The following is a 12,199-nucleotide window of genomic DNA, read 5'->3' as shown; positions in this document are numbered from 1 at the left end:
ACCACATAGCAAGTGAGCCTAAACCATATGCGTGTAGTGATAACAAACTAACCTCGTAGTATAGCAAGTAAGCCTAGACCATATGCGTGTAGTGATAACAAACTAGCCTCGTAGCGAATCACATAGCAAGTAAGCCTAAACCATATGCGTGCAGTGATAAGATTAGCGTGGAGCAAAAAGTTGTAAACATTTTTTTTACTTATGCGAAATATCGTAAAGACCAAAAAATGTTTTTGACATGTGTGTGTTTTTGATGTGCAAGCATGAGAAAAAATAAGTGATGTAATGTGTTTTCGAAGGAGACTTAGCACAGTATATAAAAGAGGCATCGGGTTGGACTAAGGTGAAGCGAGTTCCCTGTCGGGAGGACATCATCGCCGGTGTTACCGACGCCCCGACAGCTTCGTTGCCGACCACTCGCTGGCTCTCAGTCTCAACTTCTGCGGTGACCTCTCTGTCTAGATTGTGAGGCGACGTCTCCTTCTCCGTGACAATTTCAGCGGACCGTGACCGGACCACGATAGTGGTGCAGACCTCGTCCCAATAAAGATCAAGTGAGTTACATCATATCCATCTCTCTATCTCTTCTTTACACGTCGCGACCTCCTGGCGGGACGCAGGGGTTTTGCTCACGTCACACTACAAGGACCTTCAACTCCACTTGCCAGGTTTCTCAGAGATCTAGGCCCCTGGTCTAGTTGGATCATGGGGCACAACACCAGTCGAAGATTTGGCAGGAGAGGTTTCAGCCCTTGCCTTAGTCCCTGGGCAACATCTAGAGCCAGAGCAACAGGCAGTTCTGCCCTTCCAGCTCATAGAAAGCTCCTGGATGTTGTTCCTGAAGATTCTGAGATGGACCCGGAGAGGGCAGAAGTTCATACCATGACTACAACTGCAACTGCCCCCCAGAACAATGTATTACTTAAACTATAACCCTCAGATGATTTTACTAGTTACCAAGCACATTTAGATACGGTGTTAGGAAAAACACACACTGGCAACAGGTCTTTGGAGGGAAAGGATGATATACGACCTTGAAACTGAGCAGTTGGGAATGCCCAGCCAGCTCAGGGCAGAACGCCACCCGCTTCCCTTTTCCATTGTCTCTCCTTTCTCTTCCCAAATGCGCCCCTTGTTAGTTAGATGAGTCCTTTGAATGTGCTTGGTTAACTATAAACTTTACCCTCCTTCTTGTTTGTCCACAAGATATGTGACTAATGTTTTACCTTCATCAGTTTCTCTGTTGGTTATTGTTTCTATCTAATAAAGATGAGACTGTGGAGTTGCTTGGTGCAGCAGTCTTTTCGACCGTTGTCCCCTGCTCCCTTTCTCTTGCAGCTGACTTGTTTGTGCCTAGTTCTTCTCCCGTTCACCAACTGGAAGCGGCATACAATCACACCAGGCAGGTCCTGAGTTATCTACCTATCTGTCTCCTCAGTCAGGGCCACAGGTTGGATTCATACCACAGCAGATCACAAGATAAATCTTCACCCAGATAAAGTTCCCTAACCTGCCAGTCACCTTACAATAACTTATCATTAACTTTTCTTATCAATACTTAATGCAGTGCTCCTGTAGCAGTATGAAAGTTCTCACATAAGGGGTCTTCCTGTTTTGTCCACAAGCAGTGAGCAATGTATCAACCTTTGCCAGACTATCACTCCTCCCTGAGATGCACACTGAACAGATCAGTGAAGAACAGGCAAACTCCGAGAAGGCCAAGTGTGACATGTTCTTTAACATAATGGGAAGTACATTTTAAATAAGTCCCATTAAGGCAGTTTATTTTATAAGGATTTCTCTGTGAAGTGGAACACCCTGATTTTAATCTTCCTATTCCCCACGAAAACCCCCAAAATGTCACATGAGGTCCCCTGCCACAGGAGACCCTCTCAGGCTCCATCCACCCTGGTTCTTTCACCCACATTCCCTCTCCCCTGCTCCCCAACCTACTGAATTTACTGTCTGGATCCTTCAAGGCAGCCCTTCTATCACATAACCACATATGCCATTTCACTGCTCTGTAGATTTAGACTGTCCACATCCTGCCACTGTAGGACTTGGACCAGCTTCCCTGTCTGTTTATATCAATTAAAAAAGGAGGGAGGAGGGAAATGCTCCCAGGGGATCAACTAGGCTACCTTGTGCTCTCCCCAAATAGGGAGAAATACCAAAGCCATGGGCTCACCCCCAGACCAATTAAATTAACACATCCCAGAATGAGGCTGAGCCATTGCCAATTTTTAAATCTCTGCAAGGGATTCTGCCATACATCCAAAGTGGGCAAAGATTAAGTTTGTATAAGAGAGATGAACATCCAGTTCGGGGTCTTTGCATCTCAGGAAGAGACAGGGCTATGATTGGCAGATTCATAAGGTGTCAACAATTGTTAACAAGGGCAAAAGCTAGTGGTTAGGGGCTAGACTCTGGGGACAGCCCCCATGGGTTCTACTCCCACTGTTTGTGTGGACTTGTTATTGGACAAGTCTTTCTGTATCTTTCTTTGAGTGTCCTTACTTCCAAAATAGAGATAAGACTAGTACCACTATTTTAGAATTGTTAATGAGAATTAATGAATATATACTGTAAATTTAATTTTTTGTAGGCACTCAGTATTTCATGAACGTGTGGGAATAAAAATAATCTATGATATTCCATGAACTAACTTGACGGTTGGGTACAACACTTGTCATCATCTCATTTTTATGGTGAAATGTTTCATAGCCAGTTTATAAAATATTTTCAGGTGACATTATTTATTAGTAGTCTTATCTGCTAAAACAGTAAATAATTTTCCCAGATGCTTTCTGAATTAATTTTAGCAGTAGCCGCTGGACCAAACCAACTCCAAGTGCCCTCTGGTGGCTAAAGTAAGAACTGCCTCTTTCTTCCCTCCAGAGTTTCGAGTGGTGGGAAGCAGGGCCTGGGTCCCTGTTGCAGAGGCCTCCCCAGGAATAAAGCAGAAGTTGCCTGCTGGAAGGAGCTTGAGCTCACATCCCAGTAGAATTTACCTACGCGTGTCAGGTAGATTAGTGCCGAGAAGAAATGATAAAGTAGAAAGGGACTGGCTCCAGGGCAGCCATTCCTGGGTCATTTCATTCTGCATCTGGGAAAATGAAAGCCACTTGGAGGGAACAATTCCAATGCAAAAATGTGAGATAATATGTGTGTTGTTGATTTAATTTTTATTTTAATTTCAAGGACTCTTCAGGATGTTACCAACCTGTTCAAACACAAACCTGTGCCCACTTCCCACCTAAAGCTTTGAGGGCTTCATTCCTCTCTGACACTTCATCCCACCACCTCAGCTCCTTTCCCTGCACCAGCCATGACCACAATGTGATTAAGGTGCTGAATCTGCCTACTCACTCCCACCCCCCATCCTTGATTCCTTACCTGCCATCACTTTCTCACCTCCTGGAGCCCCATTTTGCCTCAGGTTTTCAGGGGGTGTCCCTTCTCTGGCCCCACCCCGGCTCTCCTTTTGTCTCAGTCTCTTTACCTCCATGATCATGGTCTCTGTTCCTCTGGGCTGAGTTTGCTCTGTACAGACAGCATGGCCTTCTATGGCCCCCACATCCACCGGTGCATAGATGATCTTATTCCTCCATATTCCTCTTATCCTCCCTTAACATTGCATTTAGGTCTCCCCTGGGTGCCCAGCTTGGTCTCCTTCCCACCTCTTTCCTAAGTCCCTTCTCCCTGGTGAGATTCACCCCAACCCCTCTGCCACACCCCTCCTGTGAGATAAGATCTCTTGCCTGCATTCACTGCCTGGTCCTCCCAGGCCTTTGTCAGCATTCATGCAGCTCTGCCTTCAGCTTCAGCTCACCTTCCAGTGGCCCTCTGCCCCACCTTCCTCAGGCCTTGCCTTGGGTCTCCAATCCCCTTCCACTGAGTCAGAGATGTCCCTGTCTCCAGTTTAGCTCACTGGAGTCGTCTTCTTGACCTGTTTCCCTTCCCTCAGATTGGCCTCAGTTCTTTGTTCCCATAGGAACATTCACCCTCCCCATAGTCTCCCTTCACTTAGGATGGCCCCTTGACCCTTGGTCACCTCCCTGGGATGCCATGCCCGTGAACCCTGAGCCCTGACTACTATCACACCATCCTTCAAAACTCAGAGAAGCTCCCTCCAGCTTCCTTTCCCCAAACCGAACTCCCTAGGGCCTGTGATGTTACCCACATAAATCTCAGACTTGCTTACCTCTCATTTGAAATGCCCAAAGCCTTGGCCTATATAAGAATGGCCACATTCTTCCTTGCAGTGTCCAAGAATCATGGTCTGAATCTTTGAGGTGGCTCTTTAGGCTGTACCTTGCCTCTGGGCACCAATTCAGGGCCACTCCTCCTCACTGCTATAAGGAAGAGCCCTTGGTGGTTGCCCTGGCAGCCTCCTCCTGGACCAGGAGAGAGCACAAGTTCATCTCATGATCTCCTTCCAAACTCTTATTGAGGGCCAGTCCTAAAAGATACTCCAGACAAGCTCCCCAGAAAGGATCTGTCTCCCTGACATATCAGGGGAAATCCCAGCATCTTATGGCCCCCCAAGCACCTTGATCACCATCCAGTAAATCACAGTCATGATTGTGTGTGTGTGTGTGTGTGTGTTGAAATAATTATAGAACTTATAGAAAATTTTCAATAGCAGTATAATGAATTCCTGCTGATTCCTTTACTTGGGTTACCCAGTGGTTGTGGTTTTACCACATTCCACTCACTGTCCCCCTCCTCCATTGCCACCCTTGTGATGCTCTCCCCTCAGTCTTGGTCACTAGCCTCTTGGTGGATGAAAGGACAGGACCACAACACATTCTTTTCCTCCAACAATTAGGGACTCTACCACTTCAGGGCAAATTCTGTTCTCCTATGCACCTTTACCGCCATGCACACACATACACAATACAAATGTGCCCTGGCTCCACAATAACTGGGCCTCACATCTAACCCACCCCGCCTGTGTAAGTCCACTGGGACTTTCAGCTCAAGCTTATGAATTTTCCTTATTGAAAATGTGTTTAAAAATTTGTGAACACAGATTCAGGTCTGTAGAATAAAATGGTATCCATATTTTTATATTCATATATACATTCATATATATTTTTTTCATTCATATATTTTTAAAATTTCTTTTCAGTGTTCCAGAATTCATTGCTTATGTACCACATATTGCTCCATGCAATACATGCCCTCCATAATACCCACCACCAGGCTCACCCAACCTCCCACCCCTGTCCCTCCAAAACCCTCAGATTGTTTTTCAGAGTCCACAGTCTCATGGTTCAATCCCCCTCCAATTTCTCCAACTCCCATCTCCTCTCCATTTCCTCATGTCCTCTGTGTTATTCCTTATGCTTCACAAATAAGTGAAACCATCTGATAATTGACTTTCTTTGCTTGACTTATTTCACCCAGCATAATCTTTCCATCTCAGAAAGAAGCCTCAATCTGTTCTCCTCTGGGTGCTTCAGAACACATAAATTCCCCCTCTGCCATTGGCAGAGCACATCCCCAGTTATGGTCTCTGGGGTCACAGGAACTCCCGCTTGTACCCAAAACCAACCATGAGAGATACTAGCTGCAGCTGTCTGGGCAGGTCCAGACCACCAGAGAGGTCCCAACCAGAGATAGCAAACTGAGATTTTCATGTTGGCCTAGGCTGAGAGTGTTCAGAATTCCTGGTCCTAGAGAGCGTTGTCTGGCGCCTGCACGGATCTCTCTCAGGGGAGGGTGTGGGGCGCGACTCAGACCTGGTCGTGCAGGGCACATGCAGAGAACAAAAGGCTGTGGTTGTAGGGAGCACCGGCTGGTGTCCACACCAGACCCCCTCATGGCCACTGCCACCAGACGTTCTCAGGCACACCTGCGGCTCAGGGACCTAGACCTGGCTTCTTCACTGTGCTCTCTGGTTCCCTGCCATTGGTGGCCATCCTGGGTCCCTGGCCATAAGTCTCTGTCCCTAACTGCCCAGTTCCACCAATTTTCCCTTAAGATCTTCTGCTCTTCTTGAGTGCTTTCAACCAGACTCCAAGTTAATGCTGGTCCCCAGTCACAGGGCACTCTCATATTGGGATATTACTTTCCAGTGGGTCGCTTCTGGTGGCTCCCTCCCCCTTTTGTTTATCTTCCTGTATCAGTCCGATGTTCCCACTCCACTTCACCTGCTGACTGGCATCTTCTGCCCCTGTACAGATCCAGAAATGTATAATTCTAATCTCAGGCTGATTTCATGGGTGATCAGAGTTCTTTGGTAGGTAATCAGCTCACTTTAGGGGACAGGTTGAAATAGCACCTCCTACTTCTCTGCCATCTTGTCTCCTCCCCTTCAGCAATATCTAGAACGGAACTTCCAAGGTACGTCTTCCATCATGAAGACAGACATTATTTCCAAACTAAGTTTGGAAGCCAGAGAGAGCATGCCTTGTGCCTAGGGATAAGAGGCAACACTATAGAGAGTGTTGGTTAACAAAAACGGTATCCATCTGGAAGACAGAAGCATTTTATTTTATTATTTTTTTAACATCTTTTCAGTGTAACAGTATTCATTGTTTTTGCACCATACCCAGTACTCCATGCAATACGTGCCCTCCCCAATACCCACCACCTGGTTCCCCCAAACGCCCACCCCCCCCCGCCACTTCAAAACCCTCAGGTTGTTTTTCAGTGTCCATAGTTTCTCATGGTTCTCCTCACTTTCCAATTTCCCTCAACTCCCTTCTCCTCTCCATCTCCCCATGTCCTCCATGTTATTTGTTATGCTCCACAAATAAGTGAAACCATATGATAACTGACTCTCTCTGCTTGACTTATTTCACTCACCATAATCTCTTCAAGCCCCGTCCATGTTGCTACAAAAGTTGGGTATTCATCCTTTCTGATGGAGGTATAATACTCCGTAGTGTATACGGACCACATCTTCCTTATCCATTCGTCTGTTGAAGGGCATCTTGGCTCTTTCCACAGTTTGACGACTGTGGCCATTGCTGCTATAAACATTGGGGTACAGAGGGCCTTTATTTTAACTACATCTGTATCTTTGGGGTAAATACCCAGCAGTGCAATGGCAGGGTCATAGGGAAGCTCTATTTTTAATTTCTTAAGGAATCTCCACACTGTTCTCCAAAGTGGTTGCACCAACTTGCATTCCCACCAAGAGTGGAAGAGGGTTCCCCTTTCTCCACATCCTCTCCAACACACATTGTTTCCTGTCTTGCTAATTTTGGCCATTCTAATTGGTGTAAGGTGGTATCTCAATGTGGTTTTGATCTGAATCTCCCTGATGACTAGTGATGATGAACATTTTTTCATGTGTCTGTTAGCCATTTGTATGTCTTCATTGGAGAAGTGTCTGTGCATGTCTTCGGCCCACTTTTTGACACAATTATCTGTTTTGCATGTGTTGAGTTTGAGAAGTTCTTTATAGATCCTGAATATCACCCTTTTGTCTGTACTGTCATTTGCAAATCTCTTGTCCAATTCCGTGGATTACCTCTTTGTTTTGTTGACTGTTTCCTTTGCTGAGCAGAAGGTTTTGATCTTGATGAAGTCCCAAACGCTCATTTTCGCTTTTGTTTTCTTTGCCTTTAGAGATAGCTATATCTTGAAAGAAGTTGCTGTCGCTGATTTCAAAGACGTTGCTGCCTCTGTTCTCCTCTAGGATTCTGATGGATTCCTGTCTCATTTGAGGTCTTTTATCCATTTTGAGTTTATCTTTGTGTACAGTGTAAGAGAATGGTCGAGCTTCATTCTTCTACATATAGTTGTCCAATTTTCCCAGCACCATTTATTGAAGAGACTGTCTTTTTTCCACTGTATATTTTTTCCTGCTTTGTTGAAGATTATTTGACCATTGAGTTGAGGGTCCATATCTGGGCTCTCTACTCTGTTGCACTGGTTGATGTTTCTGTTTTTATGCCAGTACCATGCTGTCTTGGTGATCACAGCTTTGTAGTAAAGCTTGAAATCAGGTAACGTGATGCCCACAGTTTTAATTTTGTTTTTCAACATTTCCTTAGCGATTTGGGGTCTCTTATGATTCCATACAAACTTTTGGATTATTTGCTCCAGCTCTTTGAAAAATACCGGTGGAATTTTGGTCAGAATTTTGGTCAGAAAGTATAGATTGCTCCAGGCAGTATAGACATTTTAACGTTTATTCTTCCGATCCAAGAGCATGGAACGGTCTTCTAACTTTTTGTGTCTCCTTCGATTTCTTTCATGAGTGTTCTGTAGTTCCTCGAGTACAGTTCCTTTACCTCTTTTGTTAGGTTTATTCCCAGTTATCTTACTGTTCTTAGAGCTATAGTAAATGGAATCGATTCTCTAATTTCCCTTTCTGTATTTTCATTGTTAGTGTATAAGAAAGCCACGGATTTCTGTACATTGACTTTGTGTCCTGCCACGTTGCTGAATTGCTGTATGAGTTCTAGTAGTTTGGGGGTGGAGTCTTTTGGGTTTTCCATGTAAAGTATCGTGTCATCTGCAAAGAGAGAGAGTTTGACTTCTTCATTGCCAATTTAGATACATTTTATTTCTCTTTGTTGTCTGATTGCTGTTACTAGGACTTCTAATACTATGTTGAAGAAGAGTGGTGAGAGTGGGCATCCTTGTCGTGTTCCTGATCTCAACGGGAATGCTACGAGCTTTTTCCCATTGAGGATGATATTGGCTGTGGGTTTTTCATAGATAGATTTTATGAAGTTCAGGAATGTTCCCTCTATCCTATACTTTGAGGCGTTTTAATCAAGAATGGATGCTGCATTTTGTCAAATGCTTTTTGTGCATCAATTGAGAGGACCATGTGGTTCTTCTCTCTTCCCTTATTAATTTGTTTTTTTCACATTGATTGATTTGCGAACGTTGAACCATCCTTATAACCCAGGGATGAATCCCACGTGGTCATGGTGGATAATCTTTTTAATGTGCTATTGGATCCTGTTTGCTAGGATCTTGTTGAGAATCTTAGCATCCCTATTCATCTGGGATATTGGTCTGAAATTCTTTTTGGTGGGGCCTTTGCCTGGTTTGGGGACCAGGGTAATGGTGGCTTCATAAAAAGAGTCTGAAAGTGTTCCTTCTGCTTCATTTTTTTGAAACAGCTTCAGGAGAATAGGTGTTATTTCTTCTTTGAAAATTTGGTAGAATTCCCCAGGGAATCTGTCAAGTCCTGGGCTCTTGTTTTTTGGGAGGTTTTTGATCACTGCTTCAATCTCGTTACTAGATATCAGTCTATTAATGTCATTTTTTTCCTGGTTCAATTGTGGGAATTTATAGTTTTCCAGGAATGCATCCATTTCTTCTAGGTTGCTTAGCTTATTGGCGTATAACTGTTGATAATAACTTCTGATAATTGTTTCTGCTTCCTTGGTGTTTGTTGTGATCTCTCCCTTTTCATTCATAATTTTGTGAATTTGGGCTTTCTCTCTTTTCTTTTGGATTAGTTTGGCCAATGGTTTATCTATCTTATTGATTCTTTCATAAAACCAGCCTCTAGTTTCACTGATGCATTCTACAGTATCTCTAGTTTCTATCTTATTGATCTCTACTCTAATCTTGATTATTTCCCTTCTTGTGTGTGGAGTTGGCTTAATTTGTTGTTGATTCTCCAATTCTTTAAGGTGTAGAGACAGCTGGTCTATTATTTTTTATTTTCAGCATAACAACATTCATTATTTTTGCACCACACCCAGTGTTCCATGCAATTCATGCCCTCTATAATACCCACCACCTGGTACCCCGACCTCCCACCCCCCGCCCCTTCAAACCCCTCAGATTGTTTTTCAGAGCCCATAGTCTCTCATGGTTCACTTCGCCTTCCAATTTACCCCAACTCCCTTCTCTTCTCTATCTCCCCATATCCTCCATGTTATTTGTTATGCTCCACGAAAAAGTAAAACCATATGATAATTGACTCTCTCTGCTTGACTTATTTCATTCAGCATAATCTCTTCGAATCCCATTTATGTTGCTACAAAAGTTGGGTATTCATCCTTTCTGATGGAGGCATAATACTCCATAGTGTATATGGACCACATTTTCCTTATCCATTCGTCTGTTGAAGGGCATCTTGGCTCTTTACACAGTTTGGCGACTGTGGCCATTGCTGCTATAAACATTGGGGTACAGATGGCCCTTCTTTTCACTACATCTGTACCTTTGGGGTAAATACCCAGCAGTGCAATTGCAGGGTCATAGGGAAGCTCTATTTTTAATTTCTTGAGGAATCTCCACACTGTTCTCCAAAGTGGTTGCACCAACTTGCATTCCCACCAAGAGTGGAAGAGGGTTCCCCTTTCTCCACATCCCCTCCAACACATGTTGTTTCCTGTCTTGCTAATTTTGGCCATTCTAAGTGGTATAAGGTGGTATCTCAATGCGGTTTTAATTTGAATCTCGCTGATGGCTAATGATGATAAGCATTTTTTCATGTGTCTGATAGCCATTTGTATGTCTTCATTGGATAAGTGTCTGTTCATATCTTCTGCCCATTTTTTGATATGATTGCCTCTTTTGTGTGTGTTGAGTTTGAGGAGTTCATCATAGATCCTGGATATCAACCTTTTGTCTGTACTGTCATTTGCAAATATCTTCTCCATTCCGTGGATTACCTCTTTGTTTTTTTGACTGTTTCCTTTGCTGTGTCAAAGCTTTTGATTTTGATGAAGTCCCAAAAGTTCATTTTCGCTTTTGTTTCCCTTGCATTCTTAAGCAAGGTTGTCTTTAGGTTCCAGGTATTTGAGTTACTTCCAAACTTTTCCTTGTGATTGAGGTCCAGTTTCAAAGCACTGCGATCTGAGAATATGCATCGAATAATCTCAATCTTTTGGTATCAGTTGAGCCCTGATTTGTGACCCAGTAGGTGGTCTGTTCTGGAGAAAGTTCCATACACTTGAGAAGAATGAGTATTCTGTTGTTTTAAGGTGGAATGTTCTGTACATATCTATGAGGTCCATCTGGTCCAATGTGTCATTTAGCGCTCTTGTTTCTTTATTGATTTTATGCCTGATGATCTATTACTGAGAGTGGCATGTAAGATCTCTTACTATTTTACTGTATTCATATAATATGACTCTTTATCTTGATTAACAGTTTTCTTATGTAATTGGCTTCTCCCATATTGGGGGCATAAATATTTACTGTTGTTAGATCTTCTTGGTGGATAGTCCCTTTAAGAATAATGTAGTGTCCTTCTTTATCTCTGACTACAGTCTTTAGTTTAAAATCTAATTTTTCTGATATGTCTGATATGAGAATCGCTATTCCAACCTTCTTTCGAGGCCCATTGGCATGAAAGATGCTTCTCCATCCCTTCACTTTCAGTTTGGTGTAGTCTTAGGTTCGAAATGGGTTTCTTGTAGATAACATATGGATGGGTCCTGTAGTTTTATCCAATCTGCAACCCTGTGTCATTTTATGGGCACATTTAGGCCAGTAACGTTGGGAGTGATTATTGAGAGATATGTTTTTATTGACATCATGCTACCTGTGAAGTGTTTGTTTCTATAGTTTGTCTTCATATGTTTCTGTTCAATGATTTCCTTAGGATTTTTTCTCTTTTTTAGAATACCTCTTTAATATTTCTTGAAGTGTCAGCTTGGCAGTCGCATACTCTTTTAAACTTTGCTGGTCTTGGAAGCTCTTTATCTTTCCATCCATTTTGAATGTCAGTCTTGCTGGATAAAGTATTCTTGGCTGCATGTTCTTCTCATTTAGTGCCCTGATTACATCTTGCCAGCCCTTTCTGGCTTGCCAGGTTTCTGTGGACAGTCTGATGTTATTCTGATGGGATTTCCTCTGTATGTAAGGAGCTTCTTTGTCCTAGCTGCTTTCAAGAGATCCTGTCTATAATTATGATTCATCAGTTTCACTATCAGGTGTCTTGAGGTCTTTCTAGATTCTGTGATCTTATGGGGAGACCTTTCTGCCTCTAGTACAGGAAAGCTGGTTCTATTTGTGAGATTGGGAAAATTTTCATGGAGAATTTGTCCAGTTATATATTCTAGTCTTTTTTCTTTCTCCTCCCCTTCAGGTATTCCAATAATTCTGACGTTGGAACGTTTCATGGCATCATTTATTTCCCTGATTCTGTTTTCATGGCTTCTAAGCTGTTTGTTCCAGGCTTCCTCCTGATCCTTTTTCTCTGTTTGTCCTCCAGATCACTAATTCTATCTTCTGCCTCAGTTACCCTAGCTTTTAGAGAATT

At 43.2% G+C, this 12,199-nt stretch overlaps 1 long non-coding RNA gene across 1 annotated transcript; it reads right to left on the bottom strand.

Annotated features, from left to right (window-relative positions):
* Positions 1–249: 249 nt before the first annotated feature.
* Positions 250–11,774, bottom strand: LOC116595373. Its single transcript, XR_004287644.1, has 3 exons — positions 11,762–11,774; positions 4,315–4,319; positions 250–655 (listed from the first exon to the last, which is right to left on the bottom strand). It is a non-coding gene; the product is annotated as an uncharacterized LOC116595373 (long non-coding RNA).
* Positions 11,775–12,199: the final 425 nt, after the last annotated feature.

The sequence above is a fragment of the Mustela erminea genome, chromosome 7 (genome assembly GCF_009829155.1).
Source record: "Mustela erminea isolate mMusErm1 chromosome 7, mMusErm1.Pri, whole genome shotgun sequence".
In the NCBI taxonomy this organism is placed as follows: Eukaryota; Metazoa; Chordata; class Mammalia; order Carnivora; family Mustelidae; genus Mustela; species Mustela erminea.
The sequence above is the reverse complement of the archived record's forward strand: the minus strand, read 5'-3'. Positions and strand labels throughout refer to the sequence as shown.